The sequence below is a fragment of the Petaurus breviceps genome, unplaced genomic scaffold, assembly GCF_028583685.1.
Source record: "Petaurus breviceps papuanus isolate PSGF00001 unplaced genomic scaffold, PetGlider_PUasm1.0 186, whole genome shotgun sequence".
NCBI classification, from domain to species: Eukaryota; Metazoa; Chordata; class Mammalia; order Diprotodontia; family Petauridae; genus Petaurus; species Petaurus breviceps.
The window spans coordinates 4,106,351-4,124,503 of NW_027185798.1; the positions used below are offsets into that span (position 1 = coordinate 4,106,351).

At 43.5% G+C, this 18,153-nt stretch overlaps 1 protein-coding gene across 4 annotated transcripts in view; it reads left to right on the forward strand.

The window, feature by feature from the left end:
• YEATS2 (YEATS domain containing 2) overlaps nucleotides 1-18,153 on the forward strand; it is a 118,954-nt gene continuing 100,801 nt past the window's right edge. For 3 of the 4 annotated variants that reach the window (XM_069089418.1, XM_069089422.1, XM_069089420.1), the window contains exon 1: nucleotides 1-133. The gene's annotated coding sequence lies outside the window, so the exon portion shown is untranslated. Of the gene's footprint in view, nucleotides 134-816; nucleotides 1,115-18,153 lie in introns of those variants that run through there. The other variant, XM_069089419.1, reaches the window with a different exon arrangement.

Below are 18,153 nucleotides of genomic sequence, written 5' to 3' on the forward strand. Positions count from 1 at the left end.
GCGTGCGCGTGCTCGGCGTGCGCCCCTCCCCCTCCTCCAGGAGGCGGGGCTGGGGGCGGGCGGTCCCGGTATTTGTGTCTCTGGGAGCGTGCCTGTGCTGGGCCCCGTGACCCCTCCCCCTGCCCCCTAGAAGGTAAGCTCCCCGGGGGCAGGCCCTCTTGGGGTTCTTCGCTAGCCTGAACTCGGAGGGATCCCCTGGAATCCCACCTTCCCTTTTTACAGTTAGGGAAACTGAGGCCCTGGGGGAGGGTCCGAGGGCCGGGAGGCTTGAGTTCAAATCCGACTCGTGCATTCGCCGGTCTGGCCTAGGGCAGGTGTCGCCTCTTCTGCTGCCTCAGTTTCCTCCTTGGTAAAACGGGAGGCCATCGCCCCCGCTTCCTGGGGTGGCTGTGTAAGGCGCTTTGAGAGCTTTGCCCGGGGCTGTAGGGGTGGTGTTAAGGCTTTGCTGCTGGAGTCGGAAGGGAGCCGGGAGACCATGGGGACCCACCCTCCTTTCTGCAGTGGAGGAGAGGTCTGAATTCGAATCCCGCCATACTTCCTGGCCAGGCCGCACGGGCCTCAGTTTCTTCTGCTGTAGAATGAGGGGGGTCCCCAGGGAGGGAAGGGGTAGGACCCCTGTGTTTGCTCCGTAAATCCCCGGCCCCAGGAGGCCAGGGGAGGGGGGGCCGCTGGAGCTGTCGCCCCCCCTGCACTGGCCGAGGGCCCCTCCTGCGGCCCCCCCTCCCCTGTCACTTTCTCCGTCTGCAACTGTTTCTTCTGGCTGTGGTTTGTTGGTCTGTTTCATCGGGGCCGGGAGCGAGGCTGCCGGGATCCCGGGGATGGGGGGCCTCCTGCTGGACTAAAGGTTAGAAACACTGTCCTGAGGGCGGCGGAGTCAGGGCAGCCCCGGGAGGAAGTCCTTCCTGCGGGCAGGGACTTCTGTTGTAGCAGTGTGCTCCTCCCGGGGTAGGGGCTGAGCAGGGTGTAGGGAACTCCCCCGCGAGGAAATGCCCTCCACTGAGATCGATCGCACCTTCTGGGCCTCATTTGGTTTGGTCGAATTGTCCAGAGGTGAACTGACTTGCCTAGGACCCCTCAATCGGGATGGGTCAGATCGGCCCGAAATAAATGCTCGGTAAATTTTTGCTTGATTACTGCCTAACTGCATCACAAACAAGGCTTGGCTATACTAGACACGTGTGTACGTTTCTGTAGAATTCTATACCTAGAGCTGCGTTTTTTATCATTCAACAGATATTTCCTAAGTTTTAATCATGGGTGGGCTGCCCAGGAGATTCAAAGAAGCATCAAAATAGGGCCCCTGGACTTGGAAAATTTATTTAGATGGGGATGTATGTGTATGTTTATATGGTTATTTTTATAAATGTATTATATACACATCATTTATATATTGTATTAAACACACCAAAAGAATATTATATATAAAACATATTACATATAACATACTGCACATTATGTACAATCTACCTATCTTTGTATTTACATAGATAGTGAAATTTAAATATCAGTACAAGAGATAAGTAAGCAGGGTAGTGCCAGATATTTGAAAATTTTAGATTCAAAATTTTTAGAGTAGATCTCAGTATGATGTGCTCAGGCTCTTAAGGAAACCATCTAATTGTGCTATAAATAATCTCTTGAAAAAATTGTCTGCATCTGTCCTATCCATTTCCCACCCCTCACTGACCTTGGGCTCATGAAGTCTGAAGCCCTGTTCTTCTCAGGTCTCACGAATTCCCTAGTCTCCCACAGAATCAGCCGGCCTTCCTCAGTCTTTCTTCTTTCCCTTCCTGAACCCTGGATGCTGTTGGCCGTCCTGTCAGTTCTCTTTTTTTGGATGCGTTTGCCTTTTGCCTTCAGAGATTCTGGACCCCAGGTCGGTGCTGTCGTTGGCCTTCCCTTTTGTCTGAACACTTCCTTAGCTATCAGGAGACTTCACTCTGTATGTATATACAGGCCTCCAGCAGGAAGTCATTGAGTAAAAGAAAAAAAAATTTCGCCCATCCACCAGGTCCCAGCCTCCTATCTTTAGCTGCCCTGGGGAACATCTCCACTGTGACCTTTTCCTGACATTGAACTTACTGGTCCTCTCTACCGTGGACTCCCCGAAGGACACCTCTAGTCACACACAGATGCCCATGTTTAAAGCTTTAAAAAGGGGTGTCATTTTTGTTTTGATTTTTAAAGTTTTTTTTAAACCATTAACATGTATTGGAACAGAATTTGGGGGTCTCAGTGTTGACTTTATAATTATCGTGTATAAGGTTCTTCTGGCCCTGCTAAGGGGCCTTGTCTGTTCTCTGGGACCTTCACTTGGTTCTCAGTTACATGGAGTTTGATCCCTTTAGTGATGTCGTTGTACCCATGCTGTATCTTGTTCTTTTGGTTCTGTTTATTCATCTTGATGTCAGTTACTACAAACCTTCTGATACTTCTCTGAATTCCCTGTTGGGTCAGTGGAGAAAGTGCTGAGCCGGAGTCAGGAGGACTTGAATTCAAATTTTGCCTCAGACACTTACTAGCTGTGAGACCCTGGGCAAGTCACTTAACCTTTGCCTCAGTTTCCTCAACTGTAAAATGGCGAAAATAATAGTATCCTCACAGGATCTATAATAAAAGTCCTCACAGGGTTGTTTTGAGCTTCAAAAAAGATAACAGTGCCTGGCACAGAGTAGGTGCTCAAGAAATGCTTGTTCTTTTCCACCCCACCCTCCCCTTTTTCTTGCCAGTAATTTCCTTGGAATGTAGTTGTTGTGATGGGGCTTCTGGGGGCAGTGATCTAGACAAGTCAGCTATGTTCCTGCCATAATCCCAGTTTTTCCCAAAGCAGTTGAAGCCATCTCTCTATTGGTCTTTCAAGCAGTCTGTTAGTGTGACTGTCTCTCACAGTTTCTCCAGTAATAAGTTTCCATTTCTTTTCATCTTTGTGAGCATTATGGGTAAGAGTTGTAGTCTTGGGAGTAAAGGAGATGGCCAAGAAATAGTGTTTAGACCAAGGGGAAGGCCAAGGATGACACCACTGGGGAAAAAGGTGAAAGCCAAAAGGCAGATTTTTTATTACTCCAAATGAATTTTGTTATTATTTTGTCAAATGCTATGGCCATGGTAGAAGAGAGAGAAGGAAGAGTTGACAGGAGAACCCGGGTGTCCAGAACCTCTGAAGCCAAAAGGCAGAGGGCCTCCAGAAGAGAGGACTAACAAAATGTCCAAAAACCAGTGTTTCAGGAAGGTAAAAAAAAAAGATTGAGGAAGGCCGGCTGAGGCTGTTGGAGGCACCACAGGGCGGCTTTTTAATTTGGAATTTCTTTTACTGTTAGTGATTTGGGGTGTTTTTCAGGTGGTTATTGATAGTTTTTATAGCTTATTTTGGAAATTGCTTATATTATCTGTGTCAATTTCATGTAAATTCTTAGTATCATACTTTTATTAGAGATTCTTCCCAGTCTGTATTTTCTTCTGATTCCAGCAGCATTGTTTTTATTGGTGTGAAAGTTTTTGAATCTTACGTAATTAAGGTTGTCCATATCCATCCCATATTTGCTTATGAACTTTTTCCCATCCATATTTGTAAACAATGTAAGCTTCCATTCTTTGTTGGTTTTTTTTTAATCAGGCAGGTTTTTATTTTTAGGTCATTTACAAGCTGCTAATTTTAACCTCTTTTTTTTTAGGGAAAGGAGGAGGGCCAGCCTGCCTTCCAGCAGGGCTTGTGAATTAGCCCCTTCCCTAGCAGTGGATGGTGTCAGGTCTTGTTTATGGCATCTCTTCTACTGATCATCTCTGTTTTTATCCAGTATTAGATGGTTTTGATAACTCCTGCTTGTAGGATACAAAATCTAGAAGCACCAGCCCATTTCTTCCTACCTTTTATCCATTACATCCCTTTATATCCTTTTTATTTCCTACTTTTTTTTTTTTGGAGGGGGGGAGGGCAGGGCAGTTGGGTTTAAGTGAATTGCCCAAGGTCACACGGCTAGGCTAGTAAGTGTTAAGTTTCTGAGATCAAATTTGAACTCAGGTCCTCCTGACTCCAGGGTGGGTGCTGTATTCACTATGCCACCTAACTGCCCCTATCCCTTTGTATTCTTGGTTTTTTTATTACTCCAAATGAATTTTATTTTTATTTTGTCAAATGCTATAAAGTACACCTTTGACAGTTTGACTGGCCTAACATGAAATCTTTGGTTTTTGTTGTGTTATTGTTTTTACTGTATTGGTGTGGCAGTCATGAAAATTGAATGTCTTTCCAATTATGTAAGTTACCTTATTTTTGTAAAAACTTTTAAAATTGTACTTCTCTGTCTTAGGTTAAATCCTAGTTGTTTAATGCATATAGTTAACTCATCAAAACGCAGTCTTCCTATTTTTTCTCCCTGTGGTTTGTTAGTAAAATACAGAAATGCTAATTATTTTTGTGGATTTGTTTTGTACCCTTCTGTGTAGCCAAAGATGTCGTCTCAGTTTCTTGTAGGGCTCACTAAGAAAACCGTGTTGGGGCGGCCAGGTGGCTCAGCGAGTAAGAGCACTGGCTCCAGTGTCGGGATGACCTGAGTCAAATCCAGGCTCAGATACTCATCACCACACCCAGAAATAACTGGCCGTGTAACCTTAAGCAAGTTACTTAACCCCGATTGCTTAAAAAAAAGAAAAAAGAAAACTGTGTTGTCTGCACTTAGTGATCATTTTGCTGCGTCTTTGCTGCGCTTAATGATTTCTTTTTATTATTACTGCAGCTAGTATTTCTATGTCAGGTGATAGAAGTGGAGGGCTTCCTTATTCATAACATCCATGATATATTTCACCTTTATAAGTAATGCTTGTTCTGGGTTTTAGATGGACACTTGGTAATATTTATGAAACCTTTTTTATGCCTATGTTTTTTTAAAAATAAATTATCATTGACATCTTTTTACATGACTTAATTTCCCCCTATATCCTTTTCCCTTCCGCTTTCCTAGAGAATCATCCCATGTAAGAGTATTTTTTTGAAAGAAAAAGAGGAAGAAACAAAAGCAAAACAATACATCAAAAAAGTCAGAAAATAAATGTAATTTCCCACACCCTTTGACTTCCCACCATTGCAAAGGCTTGAGGGGGAGATTTTTTTGGGGGGTCACGCTTGTTCTTTGTAATTTTGTAACATTCACTTTCAGATGACTTGTGGTTATTTTTTTTCATTTACATTGTTATGGTCATTTTATCTTTGTTTTCTTGACTGCTTACTTCACTGTGTATCAGTCATGTCAGTCTTTCCTGGCTTCTTGGTGTTTCATCATCTCTTCTTTCTCATAGCATCACTCTCTTGTGGTACAATTTGTTTAGCTGTTCCTCACTGGATGGGAAATGGATTGCTCTCAGTTCTTTGTCCCTAAAAAAAGGGGGCTGCTATAAATAGTTGGTGTATGGGGGAACTTTTTTTCTTTTACTCAATGACTTCCTGCTGGAGGTGACACACATAGTGAAGTCTCTCAGTCTCAAGGTAGAGGCATTTTAGTAATTTTCTTTGCATAATTCCAAATTGCTTTCCAAAGTCATTGTACTGATTCACAGCTTCACCAGCAGTGCACTGGTGTGTTCCAACCCCTTCAGAATTGACTATTCCTATCTTATTATCATCTTTGCCAATTTGCTGAGTGTTAGGTAAAATCTCAAAGTTGTTTTCTTTTTTTTTAATTTTTTGTATTCTTTTTATTCATTTTTTAAAATGCTTTATCTTCTGATTTACATCATTCATTTCCGCCAGATTTTGAGTTACAAATTTTCTCCGCATTTTTCCCCTACCCACTGCCCCAAAATAGCAGTCCCACAGGATATCCCCTCTTCCAATCTGCTCTCTCCCATATTTTCTCCCATACCCCTTTCGACTTTTCCAGTGGGTCTCTATGCCTCAGTGCCTGTATATCTTATTTCCCAATTACATGTAAAATAGTATTAATAATAGTATATATATATATATATATATTTGAATATTTGATTTTAAAACTTTGAATTCCAGATTCATTCCCTTCCTTCCTTGTCACCCACCCTTACTGGGAAGATAAGCAGTTCAGTATAGGTTGTACATGTGTGGCTAATGCAAAACAATAACACAGTAGATATATTGTAAAAGACTGACTATATTTCCCTCCCTCCTATCCCACTTGTTCTATTCTCTACTTTGATCCCATCCCTTTTCAAAAGTGGGTGCTTCCCACCCCCCCCCCCCCCCTCCCCCCCCTCCCCTCTCCCCCCCCCCCCGTCATTCCCTTCCCCCCTACTCTCCTGGAGGGTGAGATACCCTATTTAGTGTGTATTTCATTCCCTCCTCAAGCCAAATTCAATGGGAATTCCCTTTTGCCTTCCTATTCTTCCCCTCCATTGTAACCATTTTCTCTTGCCTCTTCTATATGAGATAGTTTATCTCATTCTGTCTCTCGCCATCTCCTCTCCTTATATTCCTCTCTCACCTCTTAATTTCACCTTTTAAGTATCATCCCTTCCTGTTAAATTGGTCCTGTGCCCTCTATCGATGTATACCTGTAAACATATATACATATATTCACATATGTATTCATATGCCCATATACCCTCATATATAGACATATATATATATTTCTATTCCCTTCAGCTACTGAGAAAAGTTTCATAAGTTACAATTATTGTTTTTCCATGTAGGAATGTTAATAGTTCAACTTTGATAAGTTCCTTATGATTTCTTTTCCCTGTTTACCTTCTCATGCATCTTTTGCTTCTTGTATCTGAATGTCAAATTTTCTATTCAACTCTGGATTTTTCAGCAAGAATGCTTGAAAGTCCTCTATTCCACTGAATGACCATATTTTCTCCTGAAAAATGATACTCAGTTTTGCTGGGTAGGTGACTCTTGGTTTTAATCCCAGCTCCTTTGACCTTCAGAATATCATATTCCAAGCCCTTCAGTCCCTCAGTATAGAAGCTGCCAGATCCTGGGTTATTCTGATTGTGTTTCCACAATATTCAAATTGTTTCTTCCTGGCTGCTTGTAATATTCTCTCCTTAATCTGGGAATTCCAGCACCTGGCTATAATATTCCTAGGAGTTTTCTTTTTGGGATCTTTTTCAGGAGGTGATCAGTGGATTCTTTCAACCTCTATTTTGCTCTCTGGTTCTAAAACATCAGGGCAGTTTTCTTTGAGAACTTCTTGGAGGATGATTTCTTACTTTGATCATGGCTTTCAGGTAGTCCAATAATTTTTAAATTATCTCTTCCTGGATCTTTTTTCCAGGTCAGTGTTTTTCCCATGAGATATTTCACATTGCCTTCTATTCTTTCATTTGTTTGGATCTGTTTAACAGCATCTTGATTTCTCATAAAGTTGTTAGCTTCCATTTGCTCCAGTCTAATTCTAAAGCCATGATTCTCCTCATTGAGCTTTTGAAATTTTTTTTCCATCTGGCAAATTTGGCTTTTTAAGGCATTTTTCTCATTGCCTTTTTTGAGCCTCTTTTGCCATTTGAGTTAGTCTGTTTTTTAAGGTATGATTTTCCTCAGTCAGGCTGTTGACTCTCATTTCATAATTTTCTTGTGTCGTTCTCATTTCTCTTCCCAATTTTTCCTCCACTTCTCTTATCTGCTTCTTAAGGTTCTCTATGGCCTGTAACCAGCTCGTGTTTTCCTCTGAAGCTTTTGGTGCAGGAAACTGTCTTCACTGTCTTCCTCCTGTTCCATGCTTTGCTCCTTTTTGTCCCCAAAATAGGAATCTAATGTTGGAATCTTCTGTCTGCTTTGTTTCCTTTGTCTGGTCATGTCACCCCTCAGTCGCTTGACCCCTGGGCTTTTTGCCACAGTAGGACTCTGCCACCAGACAGGGGAGCTTTCATCCCAGATGCTGGGGTTTTCTTAGCTGCCAGAGGTATTAGGTCTCCACACACTCTGGCAAGCTGGACACACACCCAGGACCTCCACCCTAGACTGCAATCCAGATCCAAGCAGGTTAAAGCAAGAGCGATTACCCCTCAGCCTGGTGCTTGGTCCCCCTTCACTCTGCAGGCCAGGAGCTGAAGCTGCCACATGTTGCTGGCTGGCTGTGCTGGCATCTCAGAGGCTTCTTGTCCTGGGAGCAAAAGCCACGCACTCCCACTTACTGGGTCCCAAAGTCCAGACTGCACTGACCTCTCACTTTGTCCTTTGTATCTAGTGTTGATAAATCTGGAAACAGCCACAGCTGCTGCTGATCTGGAGTCCCTCTGGCCAGTGGCTGGTCAGGCCTGCCCTGGGGCTAAAGCCTTGTCATGGGGCTGGGCTGGGCTCCCAGAGCACTGGGCTGGGATTCCTGCGGGGCTGTCCTCAGAGGGAGGTTAGCTTCTCTGTGTCATTTTGTGGGTTGTGCAGCTCCAAAGTTTGTTTAGAGTCCCCTTTTTACATGGATTGGGGAAGGTGGAAGCCGGAGCGGCGGGGAGGTCCTACTTCTACCCCACCATCTTGACACCGCCCACTTTTTTCTCAGAGTTGTTTTAATTTGGATTTCTCTTTATTTGTGATTTCTAGCATTCTTTCATATGGTTGTTAATAGTTTACAAAGTCTTTTGACAGCTGTTCACATCTCTTGACTACTTAGCTAATGGGAAATGATTTTTGGTTTTATGCCTATATGTATATGTACATGTGTATGCAGACATGTCTATACATATGCATCTGTTAAGAAGGAAAGATCATTTATTAAACACCTGTTACATGCTAGGAACAGTACTAAGCACTTTACAAATCTATTCTTACATTCTCATGTTCTTATTTAGTGGCTCAGTCTCACCAGGCTCATCCCTGCCAGTAGCATTCCTTCCTTACACTGGTCGGGTTGTACCAGAATTTCCCAAGCTCCAGAAGATTTTGCCATGCCAGAGTGGTTTTGAGGATGAGCTTGACCTTTGATTGAATTTTCTCTTGAGTGACCAGCCTCTGTAAGGAGGGAGATTTGTACTGCTATCATCCTGGCCAGTAGGTGATGAATTCTTTGGCCATAGCAACTCAGGAAGCTAAAATTTTAAAAATGTTCTTGGGCCTTTGCAGTCTTCCCTGCTTCCACATCATCAGTGACAGAAGAGCAGAAAAAGAGAGGGGTGGGTGTGGAGGTGCCAAGAAGGACTCTTTTTAAAAAAAATAATTTATTTATTTTTAGTTTCACTTCTGTAAGATTTTGAATTTTAAAGTTTCTGCTCCTCCCTGTTCTTCCCCCTCCCTGAGACGGCGAGCACAGCCAGCCAGCAACAAGATACAGGTTCTACTTAAGCATTCATGTGAAACATGTTTTCACATTAGTCGTGATGTGAAGAAGAATTAGAAGCATGAAAAAAGAAGAGACAACAGCAAAAGAAAAGGAGAGTGAACAGTATGCTTCTGGGTGTGGACAGCATTTTTTATCATGAGTCTTTTGTTTCGTGTTAGATCCTTGCATTTTTTAGAAGAACTAAGTCTTCAAAGTCAATCACTGCACAGTGTGGCTGTTACTGTGCACAGTGGTCTCCATGTGCTGCTCATTTTACTCAGCATCAGTTCATATAAGTCTTTCCAGGTTTCTCTAAAGTCCATCTGCTTATCATTTCTTATGGAACAGTAGTATTCCATTACATTCATATACCACAACTTGTTCAGCCATTCCCCAATTGATGGACATTCCCTCAATGTCCAATTCTTGGCCACCACAAAAAGAGCTGCTATAAACATTTTTGTACATGTGGTCCTTTTCCCATTTTTATGATCTCTTTGGGATATAGACCTAGAAGTGGTACTGCTGGGTCAAAGGGTATGTATATATAGTTTTATGCCCTTTGGGGCATAGTTCCAAATTGCTCTCTGGAATGGTTGGGTCAGTTCACAACTCTACCAACCATGGATTCGTGTTCCAGTTTTCCCACATCTTCTCTAACACTCATCGTTTTCCTGTTTTGTCACGTTAGCCAATCTTCTAGGTGTGTGTGGTACCTCAGAGTTGTTTTGATTTGCATCTCTCTAATCAATAGTGATTTAGAGCATTTTTTCATGACTATAGATAGCTTTAATTTCTTTCTCTGAAAACTGCCTGTTCATATCCTTTGGTCATTTATCAGTTGGGGAATGACTTTATTCTTATAAATTTGACTCTGTTCTTTATGTATTTTAGAAATGAGGCCTTTATCTGAGACACTGGTTGTAAAAATTGTTTCCTGGTTTTCTGCTTCCCTTCTAATCTTGGTTGCATTGGCTTTATTTTTGCAAAAACTTTTTGATTTTATGTAGTCAGAATCATCCATTTTGCATTTCATAATGTTCTCTGTTCTCTATCTCTTGTTTGGTCATAAATTCTTCCTTTCTCCATAGATCTGACAGGTAAACTATTACTTGCTCTCCTAGTTTGCTTATAGTATCAGCCTTTATATCTCAATCACTTAAACATTTTGACTTTATCTTGGCATAGGGTGTAAGATGTTGGTCTAAGTCTGGTTTCTGCCATACTATTTTCCAGTTTTCCAAGCAGTTTTTGTTAAATAATGAGTTCTTAGCCCATGAGCTGGAGTCTTTGGATTTACAAGTAGTAGATTACCATAGTCGTTGACTATTGTCTCTTGCATACCTACCCTATTCCACTGGTCCACCCCTCTATTTCTTAGCCATTACCAAATAGTTTTGATGATTGCTGCTTTATAATACAATTTAAGATCTGCTGCAGCTAGGCCACCTTCCCTAGCATTTCTTTTCATTAATTCCCTTGAGATTCTGGACCTTTTGTTCTTCCAGATGAATTTTGTTGTTTTTTTTTCTAGCTCTGTAAAATAATTTTTTATTTTAGTAGTTTGATTGGTATGGCACTGAATAAGTAATTTAATTTATGTAGAATTGTCATTTTTATTATATTAGCTCAACCTACCCATGAGCAACTGATATTTTCCCAGTTATTTAGATCTGACTTTGTGTGAAAAGTGTTTTCTGATTGTGAAGAATGACCCTTCTTAACCTCCCAGAACTCAGCTTGAGGTTACCGGAGAAAGTGCTGACTCCAGAGTCAGGACCAGCGTTCAGAGCCTTCTTGGGACACAGTCAATGTCTCTGCTCTGGTAGCTTGAAGGGCTTGAACTAGATCACTTCTGGGGTCCCTTCTAGCTGGACATCTGTGATCCTTTGCTTTTTTTTTTTAAAGGTCATGCTTGTCTGTGTTCCCTCATTCAGTCAGCAAGCATTTCTTAGGCCCCTCTTTTGTGTTGCCAGGCACTGTGCTAGGGTATTGGGGGCATAAAGACAGAAGGGAAACAGCTCCTGCCCTCAAGGAGCTGACATTCAATTAGGGAGAAATAACATGTACGTGTAAATGCAAAACATGGACAAAGTGATTATTTGGGGGATCAGGAAAGGCATTCTGTGGGGACACTCGAGTCCAGCTTTGAAAGAAGCTAGGGTTGAGAGGCAGCAGCGAAGGAGGTGTGTGTTCTAGGTGTGAGTGACAGAGAGGCCGAGGCTCAGAGGTAAGAGGTGAGGAGCGGCAACAAAGCCAGTTTGGCTGGACTGTAGAGTATGCAGCCAGACCGTGAAGGACTTTCAGGGGCAAACAGAGGAGTTGGGATTTGGTGCTGATGGCAGCTGGAACTCTTTAGGTAGGGGAGTGACCACGGGCAGCCTTGTGCTTTGGGAATATCAATTTGGCAGCTTTGGAGGCTGGACTGGGCAGAGGGGCAGAGCGATTTCTAGGAATGAGACTGGTTCAGAGAATATTGTGGTTATCTAGGTGAGAGGTCAGAGTAGAGAGAAGTGGATGTGTAAGTTTGTGAGGCATTTACAGAGATATTTGAACCTTTGGAAGGACTCCTGAGGTCATCTAGCTAGAATATAAAGAAATAAGAGGAAAGGGCCCAGGCAGAGCCCTGTGATAAATATACATGTAAATAAAATACACCCATGTATGTGTGTGTATATGCATACATATGCATACACAAACATACATAAAGAGGATGAGCTCGGATGATGATCTTTTCAAAGAAATTGAGAAGGATCAGCTATACAGGTAGTATCCTGAAAACCCAGGAAGGAAAGATGAAAAAGGAGGCAGTGGTGGACAGTGTCAGACTTAGCAAAGAGATGGAGACAGTTTGGGATTGAGGACAGGTCATGGGACATCTCTGGGGACCTTGGAGAAAGCAGATTCCATTCAGCAGTGGCCTTGGAAGCCACTTGAAAAAAGGTTAAGAATAAGACAGAGGTGAAAAGGTGGAGGCAGTTAGTGTAGAGAGATTATTTTAAGTATTTGTAAAAGGAGGGGAATTGTTCTATAACTCCTCCTTAGAAGATCTGCCTCATGTACTTGAGACTGTCCTCTTGCCCTGTTACTGAGAGAGGCGTACTCATGAGCACCCCTGAGCTTGTCTCTCCGTTATTCCCGGGTCTCATTCCATATTTAGTACTGATGAATGTAAAGTGTTTGGTTTGGATTGGATTCAAGAAAATCAGCTTCACGAGTTCCAGTGGGGGACTTATGGCTATGTAGCAGGTTTTTCTAAGAAAAATATAGGGGTTGTAAATGATCTGAAAGTTTAATGTGGGTCACCCTTGTATACTTTGTTATTGTGAAGGATTTGTCCTTTCATCGATAGGGTGGAGGCCATTTTAGGTGCATTGAGAGGTTGAGTGTCCAGGCCTGGGCAGGTGCTGGTCCTGCCAGCTTATGCCCTGGGCTGAGCACAAGTGGCCAGTTTGGGGGCCACAGTTCAAGAACGACATCGGTAAGCCGGGACAGGCCTTAAGAGCTTGTCTTATGAGGAAAGAACTGGCTGCATTTTAGCCTGGAGAAGGGGAGACTTGGGTGGGCAATATGGCTTTCAACAAGAATTTGAAGAACTGTCATGTGGAAGAGAGATTAGGCTTCTTACTCTGTTTCTTCACTGAGGGCAATGGGTGGAAATAAGCTTATCCTTTGAAGGAGGCACCATACTACTTACAGAGATGAAAACAAAACACTCCCTGCTCTCCAGGAAAGAACACTGTTAAGGGGAAACGGCTTAACCTGAAGAATGTCCAGGCATAGCCTCTCCATCTGTTCATGCACATGGGTGCCTTCTCTGCCTCTTACATGTAGACAGTTTTCTAGATCATGGAGAGCACAAGTGCCTCCCCTGGGGTCACCAGACTGTGTCCACACTGATCTCTGCTCTTTTTGGATCCAGGCCTGCTCTCTGCAAACACTACCAAGTATACAATAGTTCAAGAACAATCTGAGAGTAGTGTGATGGTGAGGAGAGGGAAGAAACATGGGTAATACTGAGGATGTGAGCTTGAGTTGGAGAATGGTGGGGACTTAACAGAAAGAATGGATTTTCTGGAGGAGAGATGCAGGTTTAAGAGGGGGAGATGAACATAGAACTTGAAATGCCTTCAGGACATCCAGGAAGAGATGCCCAGGAGGCAATAGATGTCACCTTCAGGGTTAGAGTTCAGGAGAAAGATTATGGCCAGATAGTTTAGGAAATTGTCACCATGGGGATGATGCTTCAGTCCTTGGGAGCAAAGAGCTCACCAAGGGAGATGGGAGGACCCACATTCTAAGGGACCTGGCTTATGGCTGATGGTCAGGAAAGGGGTAGTGAGTCAGGGAGGGGAGGAAAGGAGGAGAGGACAGTGAGCGACACTGAACTGAAGGGAGAATTGCCTCAGAGGAGGGGCAGTAGTTAGAGTTCTCAAAAGAGACAGTGAGGACCAAGCAGAAGCCTTTGAATTCAGTAGGTCAGCTGTGTGGGCACTTAAGGGACAGCAGTTTCAGCCCAGTGGCACACCAGGGGTCAAAAAGCCAGGTTGTCATTACATGAGAAGAGGCAGGGATTTTAGACAGAGAGGCCAGCAGGAAGTCAGAACAGGTGAGAGGCAGAAGAGAAAGAACTCATCATTAGATTAAGAATCTAAGCTGAAAGGCTTTTGATGAGGTAGAAATAGCAATAGATCTTTGCTTTTATGATGAGAGGGAGGGTAAAAACCATTTTCCAAAGAAACAGACCCAGGTTGGAAAATGATTTCTAATATAGTACTTAGAATTGAATTTTAATTCCTTTTTATGGACCAAAATAGTGCCGAAAGAGAGAGTATCATTTGCAACCTTCAGGCTCATCCCACATCAGTGAGATGATGGGTCGGATGAAATGTTGGACCTCTCAGTAATTGGCTTTCTGATGGTCTAAAGAGGAACCATCATTGATGAAAAATGAAGTCGGCTCCAGGGCACATGGGGATGAAGAAGAAGGACCAGCTTTGGAACCGTGCAGTGCTCGAGCTGGCTTCTTGGGAGTTCTCACTTGCACGTGGTGTAGATGGACACTCGTGGGGAAGAGGTGTTAGTGCAAGCCAAGAAGTGAGACTTGAGTGTGGGAGAATCTTTCAGGCAGAAATCAGATCCGAAGATGGGCTCCAGACTGTGAGAAGGTGGCTTTGTCTGAGAAGTGGCCCAGGACCTTGAGTCCTGCCTAAGGCTCCAGGCTAGTCATTTCCCACTTTTGTGGCAGTGACTATGAGGGGAAGGAGATGTTTGGGGTGAGGATTTTCCTGCCCTATTTTTAAGTGTGTTTGTGTTTTGCCTGGTTCGTTTCTAAGGGCTCATTAGTGATTGTTTACAGTAACTATCTTTGGGCTTCCCAGGAGGCAGCAGCAGCAGAATGACTTGTTCTCTTGAGCTCCAGGCTGTGGCTGAACTGAGCAGTGTGCCTCTTGGTTTCGTCAGTCCTCCTTCCACAGAATCTCTAACATTCAGTCCCTTTTCTCTGCTGCCCTGGCCATTCCCTCTCCCTTGCCCCTTCACTTTATCACCTTTCACTGAGATGATCAGTAGTCTCCCAGCTGGTCTCTTTGTTTCAAGTTCTCTCCATTCCATTTCATACTCCATAGGCTGCCCAAGTAATTTTTTTTTTAAAGCAATTGGGGTTAAGTAACTTGCTCAAGGTTACACGGCCAGTTATTTTTTGTGTGGGAGTCAAGTATCTGAGGCCGGAACTGATCCTGGGTCTCCCGATGCTGGGGCCGGCACTCTTACTCACTGCGCCACCTGGCTGCCCCTAAAATCCATGAAATACACAATTTTTTTTGGAGGGGAGAGGGTAGGGCAATTGGGTTTAAGTGACTTGCCCAAGGTCACACGGCTAGTTTTTGTGTATGTGTGTCAAGTGTCTGAGGTTGGATCCAAACCCAAGTCCTCCTGATTCGAGGGCCAGTGCTCTACTCACTGTGCCACCTAGCCACCCCACTCAGGTGATTTTTCTACAGCTCAGGTGTGATTATGCCATTTCCCCACCCCCCACCCCCCAGCCTCATTCTGCAAACTCCATTAGTCCCTCTAGAGTCGAATGTAAAACTCGTCTGTTTGATGTCCAGATGTCTTCAGAGCCTTCTTACCATATGAGGTAGTTTGGGTAAGGGCGGGAGGGGACAAGGGGATGAGCATTTGTGGAGCATCTCCTTACTGTGTGCTAAGTACCTGTCCTTACAGCCCCTCTAAGGTGGCTCCTTTTAGTCCCTCACCCAGGGGCCCCCTGGGTCTGAGGAAGTGTCTGAGGCCCAGTTGGCTTCAAGTCTTCTTCCCTCCAGGCCCCCTGCTTTGTCTAGATGATGTCTCCTAGCTTCACTGGGACTTCCCATCTGGAAATTGCCCACTTGGTTTTCTTGTATAGAAGACTGTATGGGACAGACAGGCCTTGCTTTAGGTAAATTTGCATTGCACAGATAGGACTTTGCTTAAAAGAGTTCTGAAGGAAATCCACAAAAGGGCACCTTGAACTTGACTGTTTTTCTTTTTTTCTCTCTGTCTTTCTGTCTGTCTCTGTCTCTCTCCTCTCCTCCTGCGCCTTGCATCAGCCTTTCACATCCCCACCAAAAAACCCCTGTAAGTGAAGGCAGAAGAGACCATCCCTGCTGCAAGTGCAAGGCCCTGCTTTCACTTCTCTGTCTGGAGCCCCCATGTGTCCTCAGACACTGTGTTGGCTAGAGCCATGGGTCTGGGCCCCTTTCCTGCTTCTTTCTTTCCCTTCCCCATGTGCCTGGGCAGATTTGCAGTATGTAAAAATCTCTTTACATAGAGGTCTGGAGAACGGTCCTCTGTTTATGCTTAGACATGTCAGTTAATCTCCTTGAGTCCTTTGTATCATTGGTGATTCACTGTTAATACCTGTGATCCCTTTTACCAAGAGATCTACAAGTAAGAGAAGGGGGAGCAGCCACACCCAGAATGATTCCTTACTGAAGGTGGGAGAAAACTTGAGCTTCAGCTTGGGACCAGGACTCTGGAAACGGTGCAAAGATGGCGACCTCTCTCTATTTGACCTCCCTTCAAATACTCAGTGACGTGACACTTTTCAGTTCTGTGAATGTATTGATTGACTACTAGGGGCACTTAGGCCCACTTTTAGGTGCTAGGGACACACACACACACACACACGGACAGTTTCTACACTCAAAGAGATTAGAGTCTTGTAGGAGAATGAGATATGTGCATCAATAGCTGTAATATAAGTCAGCTAGCCATTTAGCCTTTATCAAGCACTGGTCATATAAAGAGAGGTAACGGATAGGCCTTGTTCTTCAGGAGCTCACACTCTAGTGGGGGAGAGAACATGAAAATGACTGTGTCAAGGCAAGAGATATACAGGATAAATTGGAGAGAACGGAGAGAAGGAAGGTATTAGCATTAAAGAGGATTAGTAAAGACTTGTCCTAGAAGATGGGGTTTCTGCTGGAACCCGGAAGAAGTCAAGGATGCCAGGAGGGCTGGTATAAGAAGGGAGAGAATGTAAGGCATGGGGACAGCCAGTTAAATGCCCCGTGTTTTGTGTGAGAAAGAGCGGAGAAGCCAGTGTCACTGGATTGCAAAGTACGAGGAGTGTGGTGAAGTGTAAGAAGATTGAAAGGGCCCTGGGACTACGCCAGAGTGAAATAAATAGCTGAGTGAGAATTCTGTTCCACCACCTGGTCTCATCTCTTCTAATTGTGTTTACTTGCTAATTAATGACTTCCATGGAAAGCTCAGCCCCCTTCTTAGGGTCCACCACAATGTAATGATAAGAATAATAATAGTAACTGAGCTTACATAGCTTTTCAAATGTGCCAGCTCCTGTGGTAAGCACTCTACAAGTAGTCCTGGGGGGGGGGGTGCTGTCATTATCCCCGTTTTGCCCAGGGTCACACAGTTAGTGTCTGAGCCTAGATTTGAACTCAGGTTTTTCTGACTCCAGGAATAACACTCTGCCCGTTGCACCACCTAGCTGGCACACTTCATTGTGTTTCAGGGTCTTTTTATACACCGAAAAAGCTAATGCAGCTTCAGGTAATATTAATAGAATGAGTATTGAAAAGGTAGTCCCATTGAACTCTAATGGTTAGACCCTCATAAGACTACTGTGTCTGGCTCTGGGTGTCCTCTTTACTTCTTTCACATTACTTTTCACTCATGTATATTTGCATTTCCTATGACCTATTTAACATTCAATTCTATTTTTTTTCAATCTTTTAACTTCTTTGTTTTATTGTTTCTTTTTTGTTTTGTGGAGTCATTAGCTTCCACTTGGCCAGTCCTAATATTTAAGGAGTATTTTTCTTCAGTGAGCTTTTATACCTCTGCTTCTCTCTCTCTCTGTCTCTCTGTCTCTGTCTCTCTCTCTCTCTGTATATATATATTTGATACCTGTTTTATCAGTTGACCAGTGTTGATTTTTTTTTTTAAAGCATTTGGGGTTAAGTAACTTGCCCAAGGTTACACGGCCAGTTACTTTGTGTCGGTGTTAAGTATCTGAGGCCAGAACCGATCCGGGTGCTCTTACTCACTGCGCCACCTAGCCACCCGAGACCGGTGTTGATTTTAAGGAGATATTTTCCTTTTGATTATTTTTGGGTCACAAAATTTCTCCCCATCTTTCCCCTCCCCCACCCCCAAAATAGCGATTCTACTGAATACCCCTCCCCCCATTCTTCCCTCTCTTATATCCTTCCCCCTCTGACTTTCTGGTAGGGCAAGACGGATTTCTATACCCCAGTGCCTGTATATCTTATTTCCCAGTTGCATGTAAAAAAATAATATATATATATATTTTTTTAACATTTGATTTTAAAACTTTGACTTCCAGATTCTTTTGCTTCTTCCCTTGTCACAACCCCTACTGGGAGGACAAGCAGTTCAGTATAAGTTGTGCATATGTAGTTACACA